Source organism: Magnolia sinica, chromosome 17 (assembly GCF_029962835.1).
Source record: "Magnolia sinica isolate HGM2019 chromosome 17, MsV1, whole genome shotgun sequence".
Lineage (NCBI taxonomy): Eukaryota > Viridiplantae > Streptophyta > Magnoliopsida > Magnoliales > Magnoliaceae > Magnolia > Magnolia sinica.
This window is the reverse complement of record NC_080589.1, coordinates 1,548,349-1,563,106: the sequence shown is the minus strand read 5'-3', so window position 1 is coordinate 1,563,106 and position 14,758 is coordinate 1,548,349.

Sequence of the window (14,758 nt, the reverse complement as noted above, 5' to 3'; positions counted from 1 at the left end):
TACCACCCCGCCTGTCCCAGGCTCCGAACAGACTGGATCTGAGGGACCCACAGTGATGTATTTGTATATCCAAACCGTCCATCCATTTTTTTTTGTATCATTTTATGGGTAATTTTAAAAAATAAGTCAGATCCAAGGCGTAAGTGGACCACACAATTCGGATTAAACTCTCGCCATTAAAAACCTTGCGGAAGCCAGGTTGATATTTGTGTTTTGCCTTCATCCACGTCCATACGAACATTATGAACAAGTTGGATGGAAAACAAAAATCACGGTGGGCCTTAAGAAGGTTTCAACGGTGGGCGTCATTATCACTGCTGCTTTTTGTGGTGTGGTCCACTTGAGCGTTAGATCTGCCTCCATTTTGGTCTCACGAGCTAAAATAATATATAAAAATATATTAACGGTATAGATAAACCCATTCATCACGATGGTACCCCTCATAGCTCCAGCCTCTTCTTACTTGGGACTAGAGTTCAGCATTTTAGATCCGATTTGGTGGATCCGACCCTTTTCGAACAGAACTGATGGTCCCCATCCAGATTCAAAACAATTTCGGGTCGGGTATGGATAGCGCCTGTTCCGAACCGACCCGATCCATAATTTGATCCGAACCGTATTTTTATTTTTTTACTTTTAAGTTTTACCCGACCCATTTTTTTTACCCTACCCTAACCGCACCCGAAGAACACTCGCCGCCGCTCCAAACCTTAAATTCCCAAATCCTTCCTTCTCTACCCTACCCAACCCACACCCGCAGATCTCAAACCTTCCTTTGCAACATGCTTTTTACCCTACCCGCACCTGAAGAACACTCGCCGCACCGGATCCGGAATCCCCAAATCGTCCTGATAAATCTCTCTCTCTCTCTCTCTCTCTCTCTCTCTCTCTCTCTCTCTCTCTCTCTCTCTGCAACTCTTTCTCTCTCTCTAATCGGGCGTGATTAGCTACTTAGAGGTTGAGTAGCCAGAGTCGCTACTGAAGTGATGTCACTAAGTTTCGTAAGCGCCACCGTGATGTATGTTTTGTATCCACGTCGTCCATCCATTTGGAGAGATCATTTTAGGGCAAGATCCAAAGAATGAGTTAAATCCAAAGCTCCAGTGGACCCTAGCAGAGAAAACAGTGGGGCAATGACGCCCACCATTAGAAACTTCTAAAAGCCACAAGAGTTTTAGATCAACCTAATATTTGTGTTTTCCCTTCTTTCATGTCTTTTTTAACTTTTGAGCAGGTTGGATTTCAAATAAACATTATGGTGGGCCCTGGGATAGTTTCAACGATGGGAATCACTCTCCCCACTGTTTTCTGTGGTGGGGTCCACTACAAATTTTTATCTGCTTCATTCTTTGGTTCACTCTAAAATGATATCTCAAAATGGATGGACGGTGTGGATATAACACATACATCATAGTGGGGCACACAGAACTTGGTGACATCACTTCTAGCCTAATCCACGTCCCATCTAATCTCCTTTGAACCGTTCGGACAACTCGGAGCTTAAGGGGCGTCAGTGCTCATCTTGGCACGACATGTACCTAGAGCTGCTATACAGCCGGTGTCAACTAAGCTACAGAGAGTAGTAACAGTGGTACTCGAAGCTTCTTCAAGAAGCTATAAGTTGCCTATCATTCATGTCAACATAATATGATAGAAACGCATCTATGGTAATAAGATAAGACTCTATCCTTTCATCTTCCATTTATCTGGATAAAGTTGAATCTGAACCGTAATTATAGTGGACCCAACCATGTATTATCATAAATATTCATTTATGACCATTAATTACTAAGCACAAAGAAAAATAAAGATTGTTAGTGCTTGAAAATTGGAGAGCATGATTATAAAAAAAGGTGGGAAAAATACCCTATTACTGTAGTTTATGAACCACACAATATAGGATGTTGGTCCTACTAGTTGGACGGTTTTGATGGCTCTATATATGTCTCTATTCAACGTGAATTGTGGAAAGTGGCTTTATCATTAGGATAGAGGCGGTTCCACCATATATCATTTCGCGTTATTTTCTTTGCCTTGCGAATTAAGTTACGAATCTCGTGAGCTGGTGTGGGCTTTAAAAAAGCATTACGCTTTTCTTCTACTGAGTAAACTGTGGGGTTGTCTTGAATTTTTTTGGTTTATCCACACCGTCCATCAGTTTGTCCAGATCATTTTAGGGGTTGATACTAAATTTTAAGTATATCCGATAATCAAATAGATCGCACCATATAAAACAATGAGAATAATGATTGCCACACCATTGAAAAAAATGAACGATCCGAATCTTGCCCAATCCAATCCGACTCGGGTTTCCTAACAGAGTCGGACTCGGATCGATTCAAGCCAGCAGAGGTTCGGATCGGTTTGAATCCGATTACCTGGACTCGGTACCGAATCGAATCGAGTTCAGGTTAGGCCCTGCAAATTTTGAACCGAGTCGAGTTGGACCCAATCCGATCCGACTGTCCCATGCCCCCCGTTCTACTTGGGACAGACGGGGTAGTACATTATCGGCGTGTCGTTTGTAGTGAGATTGGTCTTTTTCTTTTTCTTTTTGGTAGAAGTAGATGGATAGCCTCTGCATCTTACACGTCGGAGTACACGGATGAATCTGGTCCTCATATGAAGTGCACGATACGGTGGATAGAAAGGGTTCAAAACCTGGAGTAACTGGATGATCCAAGCCATCCAATTAATAGCCCTCAAACTAACGGCAGAAAACAAGCATAATTTACGGTGAACATTTGTAAAACTTGCAAAAAGCTGATCGACAGGTAGGTGTGATTTGTAAACCGTGTACTATCTACATTAATTCTCAATGGACGGACAGCGTTGATTGTTATCTGATCTCGCAAGATGCACGGTGGATTGATGCCTCTACTACGTTCGGTTACTCTACGGGATCATTTCCCTGGTCGTGGGGCCCACCTTGATGTATGGATTGGGAGACGGATTGGCTACTCCCCCTGACACCAGCCACGTGGCTGATGGTCGGTGCTCTGTGGGCCTCACCATGATGTATGTGTTTCATCCATTCCGTTCATCCATTTTTACAGATTATTTTTGGATTTGATACAAAAAATGATAAGGATATAAATCTTATATGTACCACACCACAGGAAAAAAAATAATGATTGGATATCCACCATTAAAATCCTCCTAAGGCCCACTGTACTGTTTATTTGACATCCAATCTGTTGATTAGGTCATAAAGACCCAGATGAAGGAAACAATAAATATCAGCTTGATCCAAAACTTTTATGGCCCCGAAATGTTTTTAATGGTCAACGTTCATTCAACACTGTTTCCTGTAATGTGATCCACTTGAGATTGAGATATACCTCATTTTTTTCTGTTGTACCATAAAATAATCTATAAAAATAGATGGACGGCGTGAATGAAACACATACAACATGGTGGGGCCCACAGAGCACCGACCACCAAGCAATGGCTGGTATCAGGGGAGTAGCCAATCCGTTTCCCATGGGTTGTATATCCACACCGTACATCATACATGATTATTGCGGAGAAAAACTGATGAAGAGGAAAGCGCCATCCATCATTCTAGTGGATGTTCTCAACTTGATTATCGCAGGGTTTTTCCTTTCATCACTTTTTCCTGCCTCGTGACGGGACTACGTAGGCCCACCGTGGTGCATGTATTTTTGTCCACGCCGTCCATACATTTTGCCTGCTCCAAAAACATGAAGTTGATCTAAATTTCAAGTGAACACAGGTCACTGAAGGCCCACCATTAGAAACTTCTAATGCCCACGGTAGAATTTATCTGTCATCCAACCTGTTAATAAGGTCATATGGATATGGACGAAGGGAATACACAAATATCAGCTCGCCAAATAAAAACGTTTAATAGTGGGAATTCAATCTTTACCATGTGGTCCGCTAGAGATTTGGATTCGCTTCATTTATGGGACCATGTCGTAGATTGCATTAGAAAAATTATTCGAGGACATGCATATACAGCACATTCATCAAGGTGGGACCAACGGTCAGGGGAACACTGTTAAGGTGCGGATTAGGTGCTTCTAGGGCAACATTGAACTTGGTGTGGTGTTGTTTTATTGGCCTTCGATACATATTTGACTATGCAATCATTTAAAAGTTGGTGATCCTTTTGACAAGAGTTCGAAAATCAATGAAATGGCACCACGGTATGGCTGGCCAACTTTAGTATTACTTGGGAAACAAGTAAACCACTCGGTACAACATTGACAAAATACGATGTAAGGTTCAACTTCAATAGTATGGACATAATGAGGCCAAGGAAATACCAACTTTAGTGAGGTTGTAATTATAGGGCTACCTTGATATATATGTTGTATATACTATGTTCATTTGTTTTGCCAACTCATTTTAGGGTTTGACCTTTTTAAGCTTTCCTATATAGTTACCACTCGGGATTTTATATATTTGACTTGGAATCACCGCTGGCCAACTATGTTGACTTCCACAGCTATAGAAATGTAAGTTTGGGATTTAGAGTATCTATCTCCTTTAAAATGATTCATGATTTGGGACATGAATCATTAGGTAAGGGACTATAATGACATAAAGGGAATGTGTTAGGTATAATCTCTGCTCATACAAATGTAAGGTATTTAATTTACAGGATTCGGCAAAATACAATGGATTAGGTTTGCTCTTGCGCATGAATGATACGGTTTAGTGTGTGATAGTGTGGAAATGCAAACTTACTTCAAATGATGGATAGGGAAAGACTTCTCTACATGAACTCACATACGTGGAGGAGCAATCAAAATCTAGTCAATCGAAAATTTTGATAAGTATAACGTGGTATTCGGGCAAGCTGTAGAGCATACCTTTAGATAGGCTAGCATGGCGGATTTAACGTATATTGATATATAAAATGTAAGGATGATGCGAATGCAATGTTTGACTCAAGATAGTAAAAACCAATAAATCTCGGTCGATCCAAGTGCCTAAGGGATAAGATTCAGGATTTTGGCCAGTTGCAAAACGTATGCCCAAATAGATTGAAAAACCAAGGTGTTTGAGAAGATTATGAATGTTGCAACTAGGTATAAGCAAACTGAAAGAGAGTAGTAATGTACCATGTGAGATGACTAATAAAACAGATATGTGGGAGAGGGAATAAGAGACTCGACACTCTTTATAAAATATATTGTCAAACATCTTCAACCCTAACTTTACTCCACAAGATCTATATCATTGAGGTGGCTTGCATGGGTTGGATGATGGCTTTGAATGGATTTGATTGGCTTGGATATGAGTTAAGCCTTGAATGGACGGCTTAGATTAATTAAATTAGTTGGAGGGTTTAGATGAGCTAGATGGGCTAGGTTGAGACAGCATAATTTTGGTGGCTAGGTTGAAATAGGTTGGGATAGGTTAGGCTAAGTTAGGTAGTTAGGGTAAGGTCTTAATGAAAAAAAGGGTGCACGTGAGACCAGGTATTGTAGGAAAATTGTCTGCCATAGATCTTATGCACATGAGCCTGATTTTTCCATATAATATCTACACCGTCGGATTGCTTGGCGAGATTGCATAGTGGGTGCAGCTTTTCGCTTATACATGTGGACTCATATCTCAGTGATCTGGGACCAGTGATGTGGTAGGCCTTCCTCGAATACAGTGTTACAAAATATACAAAATAAGAGAGAATTGCATTGCCTAAATTTCGGATCATATGTGATTCTTATATGATAAATGTGTTGGACGACCCTTTTAAATTGATAATTTAAAGTTCATATCACATGCTTTTGTTGGTCAAAAGTTGCAGCCGCCCTGACTTTATATAGAATCTTGGAAAATGTTAAGAATAAAAATAGATCTTAAAAGCTTAGAGGTCTGTAAATAAAGTATAACTGATCTCCTAGGCTCCATAGAAGTGGACGTAGATTGTCTGCAACAAGAGAAAGCCAGGTGAGGCCCCATTGTGATGTTTGTGACAAATCTATCATATCCATTGGTTTTGCTAAAAATTCCATAACTTAAGTGGGCTGATAAGATAAGAAAATGTGGGTAGGAAAATGCATGCTGTTGAAACTTCTTTAGGTCCACCATGATGTTTATGTGCCATTCAGGCCCTTCATAAGGTCAGTCCTATTGGGATGAACTAAATACACAACAATATTAGTCTCGTCCAAAATTTCTTGGCCCATGAATGTTTTGACGTCTTCGTCGGACATTCAATCCTCACTATTTCCTGGTAATGTGGCTTGCTTGAGTTTTGGATCTGCTTCTTTTTTGGGCTCATGTAATACGATCTGGCAAAACCGATTGATAAGGTGATTTCTCGTAAACATTACGATGGGACCCCTAGCTTCATGGTGCAGGAAAAAAAGGCTTTCCTAGGCAATCTGCATCCAATAGAACTCTAATTGGCACTTTTGTGTTTGCAAGAGGCATCATTTATGCCCAGGGATTTCCATAATTTATTCTTGTGGGTCAATTGGTTTGATGTATCTTTGGAAATCAGTTCGTATCATCAACTAAGAATATAGTTACACTGGCCTAATGCAGGAGTAATATGACCCCATGATGATGGTGATTATGCAGTACACCAAAACCAATTAGCATATGGGTTACTCAACAGCTTCCCGAGAACCATTAAGTCACATAACAGTAGCCATAACTACCGGTGGGGAGCGCCACGTCATGTAATCATGGACGGACGGATAATTGATCATTGACCGGAGTGTCCTCACTCTCCCGGTCACATCTACTCATGGGTCAAACCCATGGTCCACATCATGGCTTCATCTTGGTTAATGTTGAATTTTGAAAAGTTTAAGGGTCCTTGTGACTGGGGCTACAACTAGGGTTTTGGGTCAACCTGAACCCAATTCACCCAACCTAAGTTCAGGTCAAGCTGGCTGGTTGTTGTCCTTGGTTGGAAAATGCTAACCTGTTTTGAATTTAGGTTAGGCATAATTGGGTTGAATAAGGTTGAATTAGGAATTACATGTATTTGGGTCAGGTTATATCTTCTTAGTAAAGCATGGAGGATTTTAAGTTGGGCACATTAAGTTAGAATTTGGGTTGAGTTCCATGTTGGGTCCTTTTGTAATTGAGTTAGGATTGAGTTGAGTTTCAACCTTTGGGAAATATGTTGTATTATGTGAAGTTTGCATTTGGTGGATCATAAATTTGTAATCAATGGAACACATTTCACAACTGGGTATGCAGCTTGAGTGTCATATGTGAAAGGCATGTTTGAATGGACAACGTGGATAAAACACACAAGTCAAAGTGGGCCCTATAACTTTAGTAGATTTCGAAATCCATAATAAATCCTACATTATTTACCATTAGTATTGGAATATGTAATATTAAGATTAATCTTTTATATTATTATCAAACACTAGATGAAATTTGCATGAGGCCAAATGTAATTCAATGCCACCTAATTCCATCTAATATCATACACCAGGCTGAAAGGATGCATGCTAACAGAGTGTAGAATATGCCTAGTTATCAAAGACGCTCAAGCCAACCTCACATTGCATATTTACAAGTCTTAGCAACTAAGTAATGCAAAAGTCAAAACTCCCCGGGCTCATCATATTTCCTTTATTTTGTTTTTTGTGAGGAAAATTGTCTGTACTAACCTCGATGTATGGTCAAATTCCTTAAAGGGATTCAACCATTCAAATTTTCTACCATACATCAAGGTTAGTACACTGGAAGGATGCACACTAACAAAGTGTAGAATATGCCTAGTTATCAAAAGCGCTCAAGCCAGCCTCTCATTTCATGTTTACAAGTCTTAGCAACTAAGTAAAGCAAAAGTCAAAACCCCTCCGTCTCATCACAGTTCCTTTATTTTCTTTTTGATAACCAAGCACTACCTCCACATTGGGTGCTTTTTTGGAAAGACGCAGTTTCGGTGGCTCCCCTTATCACCAAGGTGGGTGAGGACCCTTGACTGTGCGGTTCACAGTGATGTATGTGCCTTAAATCCACACCATCCAACTATTTTAACAAAACATTTTAAGGTATGATCCAAAAAATAAAGTTCACCCAAATCTTAGTTGGACCACACTATAGGAAACAGTTATGATTGAATCCCCACCAATAAAAACCTCATGAATTCCACTAAAATGTTTATTTACCATTCAACCTGCTTATAAGGTCAAAAAGACTTCGAAGAAGAAACCACACAAATATCACCTTGATCCAAAGATTTTGTGGCCCATAAGAATTTTTAATGACCAATTACCATTGTTTCTTGTACTGTGGTCCATCTGACATCTGTATGACAAACATGCACCCAAAATGAGTGACCACACCATGAAAAAATTACTCCACTTAAGATTATCCAAATTCATTTTAAACCCATCCAATGATTTCAGTTTAGGCGATCAAAATGTTGTGTTGCATATGTTAGATGGGTGGTCCTACAATTCTCCACTTCTTGTTTTTTTTAATATATAAAGAAAATCAAGGCTATTTTGGTAAATTTTTCGCATAAAAAAGGACGTGCTCAGGCAATTGGACCCATGGCATTATTTAATGAAATTGGTAGCCCGAGGAATTTTGTTATAAATAAACAAATTCAATATAATACTTTTAAGAAGAGATTCCAAAGTTTTGGGGAATAACACCATCTTTTTTAAGTACACCGTTTAAGCCGATGGTAGCTCCTAATTTATAGCATTTTGAAAATATTGATATTACTGCAAAATTCATCCAGAATGCTAAATTTACTGATTAGGTCTTCAACAACCAAGCTTAGAGGCTGTATTTCTTAAAGAATATAGTTACTAAATTACCCCACAATAGCAATAAAGTTGAGAATTGTGGGGATCACATGGTTTGTGGATGACATCCAACTCCTTCAACATATGCACCCAACTACGATAACTACTCTAATAAAAATCATGGTTGATGGAATTTTTATGGTAGACTCATATAATTTTTAATGGCGGTCCTACGTCACCATTGTTTTCTAGTGGTGTGGTCCCTTGAGATTTGGATCTACCTCATTTTTTCAGCATATCTTGAAATAAGCTAGTAAAATGGATGGGGTGTGGATATAAAACATAAAAATCGAGGTGGGCTGATGCAGGGATGAATGTGATAAAGTCGATCACTATCTTCCTTAAGGATAACCATTCCAAATCTATTGAGCTTCTCCGTGAGGAAAAAGGAAGAAAAATAGAAAATAAATTCTATAAATTTCACAATTTAATTGATTGATGAATTAAACGAGTTCACAACCTTTTAAATAGGGATACCAAGTAATAACAAAAATTTCAAAATCAAACTACAACTAAAACTCTTATAATTCATATCTTACTATAGATAGTAACTATTCTATTTATAGTAAGTGTTGTATATGCTTAACCACATTGTTTTCCTATTTTTTCTAAACACTTTACATGTTGGACACAAAATCCTAAAGCCCAACGGATAAAAAGTTATAATCAAACTAAAACTTACTAAAATTAGTAAAAACAAAAATAAATATATAATTCAATCATCGATATGATGAAATCTCGCAAATTCGATGTGGGCAACTCAACAGAGCTAAAGTAGCTCGTTTACCCCAAAATCATTTATGGTACGTCGAGTAACTCATTCCGGTTTATGAGATATGTCTGGTTTAAGGTTTTGACGGTTTCGATGACTTATGTCATTGATCGGGCCTTCTCTGATCCATTTTGGACATGAAAGTGTCCGCGACCTCCTCTACATTATGGGCCCTATAGTTGGGCTCACCCACTAAACTGTTGCTCCTGTCTCGCCTAATTTGCACCATGCTAGTTTAATCAAATCTTGCATGCTCGCGCCTGTTTAAGGGAAGAGATTTGGTGCAGCCCACGGCCCTTATCATGCCACCCACCTTATTGTATGCATTCTATATTGATGCACTTTATGTGTTTCCTAGATCGTTTTATGACACAAGCCAAAAATGAAGCAGATTCAATTCATAAGTGGACTGTGGACCATACCACAGGAAATAGCGGTGGCAATTCATTAATGGGCCACAAAACTTATGGATCAAGTTGATATTTGATTTTCGGATCATCCAAGTTTATGTGACCTTATCAACATGTTGGAAGGCAAATAAACATCAAGGAAGCATTATGGTGGGCCTTAGGAAGCTTTTAATGGTAGTTCATTTAATCACCACTGTTTTTCATGGTATGATTCACCTGAGATTTGGATTTGCTTCATTTTATGGCTCATGCCCTAAAACGATCCGGCAAAATGGATGTTCGGTGTGGATGCAGAACACATATATCAAGGTATGCCCCATGGGAAGGGCTAAACCGTCCTGGGTGCGGCCCAACTTAACTAATCCACTCCCCTGTTTCAAGAAGCATGTAATAGTATACCTAGTTCTTTAGGCCCACCAAACTATTTGTGTGACATCCTCTCCGTCCATCAGTTGAGCTCCTTGATGATAGGTCCTAGCCCATGGCCAAAAGCCAGCCAGGTACACAGCTCAGGTGGGCTAGACGATGGTGATGGGATGCCAATGGGACCAAGATCCTGCACCTTTCATCAGAGCCATTCATCAAAGCGTGGCTTGCAAGGTTTAAGTCATTAAACAAAAACCAGCCTGATTCAAAACTCAGGTGGCCCACACCATGTGAACTTGTAGTCTTAAATCACAAAATTTACTGTTCTAATTGGTGAGGCTCATATCAGTTTTTTAACCCCCGATGGATCAAGCAGGCTTCACACAAAGAACATGGTGGGTCACATAGGTGTTGTAGATGATTCTGGTCTATAAATATGTGCGCTCCGGTGGGTAATCGGAAAACTTATCCGAGCCACTACTTTTTTTTCTACTGTCAATCTTGACCGTTAATTATTATTCTTTTTTTCACTGATATCTTAATTTTCACAAATAGGATTAGTTTTTGAGACATAAACCATCTTTGTCATTGCCCAGCATATGGGTGGACTTGATTTGCCCATGACCCTTCCATGTTTATTACAGAGGGCTGGCTCTATTATATTCTAGCTCTTTCAATTCCATTGTACCATCTTATTCTCCCTGTCGACATTGGGAGATCTGACTGGGTCTTGATGAGAGCTGCCCAACATCTGGCATGTATAGATGCGATTAGAATTATTCCTCTAGCAAGTAAAATAATTAATGGACTATGGAATGTAAGATATGCTATTTTTAATTTTTTAAAATAAAATTACATTGAATGCATAACTACCATCTTCTTCTTTGAATACTCACATGAGATTTAGATTTTTAAAAGGAAAAGAATATTGCACACACCATGAGATCTCTATATCTTGCGAACTAGGGTTTATAGAAGAGCATGAATTCCTCTTAAACTAAGGCTGGAGAGGAGAGAGGAAAGTGGCTCCAATCTAAAATCAAAGTCCTACACATGTATTTATATATCTCGATCATAAATAAATCTTAATTAGAGCCTAACTTAAGTATCTTTTATATTATTATAGTGATGAGTTGTAATGAATTATCACACTTGTGTGAGACCTTTGAGATCTTTGAGATTATAATCATCCCTTGGTAATGAATCATGCCAAGTATACAAGTGGTTAGAAACAATTTATCCCAATCTAATCCTAAATTGTTGATTTGATCATACTTAATTGAGTATGTTCTATTCCACTAGTGATGCTTATAAATTTAATGCTTCGATCACAATGTACACATATTTCTTTTTTAAATTTACTAAACTTCATCTTTACTGAATTGATCAAGTCCTCATGAAAGTATCAATATACTAATATATAAATATTTTTTGAAGATAAATAGCAATAAAATTTGATTGTTTGTTTAATTCAGCACCTTAGATAAGTCTTTTGTGCATCATTATTATTGTCCAAGCATATATGATATTCTTTTAATCCATTTCTGCGACATAATGTTAATATGACTACTTTCACGACATGATCTTGAGAATGCATATAAAAATAGCATCACCTCTTCACTATCTTACCATGTAGTATAGAGTGATAATGACTAGAATCAACAATTAGATTAGAATCAATCTAATAGGTTTTACTTCATGCGTGATTCAATTCACACATCGTGAATGATCAATTGTTTATTATCTACACAACCATCAGATACGATGTAAAACACATACTTACGCATTCTAATTAAATACGAAATCAATCATATCAATCTCTACAAAATTTCATCTTAATTATCTTATAAGCTAGGACGGAGTTGTATCTCAATATACATCACTATTATTGTGTATAACCATAGAATGGTAGGTCCTTACTCACGCCTCAATGATAGGGCCGAAAGTCGAGCGGGTTGGGTCGAGTCGGTGCTCGACCCTAGCCTAACCTAAGGTTCCAATACCTCAACCCTAACCCAACCTAACCCAACCCAGCCTCGGGTTGGGAATTCTCAATCCAAGCCTAAGCCAAGCGGTTTCGGTCGGGTTGGTCGGGTGGATACATGCTAATATTTTTGTTATTATATTAATTTATTATATTTTTATACATGTCTTTTTTTTGTACCTTTGATTTTATTAATTATATATGTAATTATTTATCATGAAGAACTTCATTTTTTCTAAATAAACAAGTTAAAATATAGGACGACCACTCTTTTAAAAGTTGTGTCGTGTAGCCCACAATCTATTTGGGAGAGAAATTTAGCGTATCTTGTTAGCTTGGGTCATCGGAAATAACATGGACTAATGAGACCCGATGACATTGGAAATTCCCATCTCTTTAACATAGACGATCCACACTCAATTATATATCGATCAGGTTTGAGTTGGGCTGGGCAACCCGAGACCTCAACCTAAGTCCAACCTAAGTTTTATCGAGTTGGTGTTTGTATAACCCAAGCTTGAGACCAAACTCAACAAATCTTGCCTGAACTCAACCCAATGTCAAGTTAGTCACTGGTAGGTTAGGTTGAACCTAATAGATTTTCAACCCTACTCATTGATAGACTCACAAGAGTTTCAACACAAGGTGAAGTGTTTAAGCACTTGTAGTGGTGAAATACTACTTACGGTGCGAGTGTTTGGGCGCAGTGTCATATGTTTAAAAAAATAAAAAATAAAAAAAATAAATAAACAACCATATAAGCACCATGCAATCACATCCACATTATAATGCCCTTTAATGGACAAATGTTGGCCGAACCCCGTCACCATTGCCGATCCAAATATGTACCTGCATATACCAAACTGAAGCAATCACATCCATGTAATAAATAAACTAAAACAGTAGAGAATCTCAATACAACCTAATGAATAAGTATATACTAGTGGCCGTAATGATATCATGAGCCGCACAAAGTCCAACATTTATAAAACTTAAAACTATTGTAACTTTTTAATTGGTGGCGTACAATAGCAACATCAATGCATTTTTCTGGTCAAGTGGCCCAAAAAAATTAAGTGCCCTGATGGACGGTTGGGATATTCATGAATGCCATCCTAAGCGTACGCTGCACTTCGTATGCACTAAATCTCCATGACCCAAGAGGCTGGGGATCTCACCGATGCTTGTACAAGCTGCACACGTGTGTGAAATCCAAACCTTTCATATTCTGGGCTTTTATGAGGACAGAGCACAATTGAAAAGTTACACTGATCGATGGACCGTTGAGGATTACAAACGGGAAGTTAGTAAAAAGTCCAACAACCACCCAGCGTTCTAGGAGTAAAAGATCATCCGATCTATGGCTAGGATCATCCAACAATAGTAAGATTTTGCGTGTGGCCTATCTATGACTATCTAGAGCAGATGAACAGTCCAGATCTCTCTTGTATATGGGCAATTTGGACAGAGATCGAGTGCTTCACAACTAAATTAGAATTCGGCATTGGATATTGTCGGCGTTCAATGACGCACGATCGAATTCGAGGATATATTCTTCGTGTGGTCCCTTTTTCTTCGCTTTCCCTTTTCTTTTCTCGTTCCGTACACAAGCGTTCATGCTTTAGGGATCTAGACCATTGGTCTGCTGAGGCCATCTGTACATGGACCATGGCCCAAGATCCTTTTCATTGGACAGCCTAACCCCGTAACTGTGTCATTCAAATAGAGGGGATCAAGAAGAAAAATAAAGCAACGGTCCGAGTTCAACGGTGAAAATGGTCAAGATTGGTCGGTTGGAGTTTCCAATATGGATATTTTTACCATGGTTTAAGATGAATTACAATCCAACGGTATGGATCGACTCATCAAGGGCCATTCTTGTACAAACTGAACATGAGATGTTAGTTGATATAAAATGCATACCATATAAGTGAAATGGACCATATATTATCTTAATTTTTTCATAATAGTCCATCTAAAGTAGTTAAAAATATTACAACGGTCTGGATTACTGAAAAATCAGGCTGACTTCTCAGAAATAAAAATGCGGGAACACTGCACAAAGATACGCACTCACGTACCGTAATTCCACTCGTCCTAAAAGCGACGCTCCTTTATCTACCTTCCCACGCCAGTGCAGGGGCATTTCGGACATTATCCGGGGGAAAACAAAACAATGGCTTCCGGACGGGCCAGATATGCCTTGAACGTCCTCGCTCGAGTAAAATGGACGTAGATCTTCACGGCATATATGCCAACTTAGCACAAATATATAAAATCTGGTCCATTCATCTATACATTCCACCCAAAATTCAGGTAAATTCCAGTCATTAGGTATGTTATACATGCATATTTAGCATGGGATATTGGTAAATTTATTTCAACCATCCATTTCTCCATACATTGATGACCATCACGATGAGACGAGCGGCCTACTTCTGGAAGAGCCAATTTTCAGAGA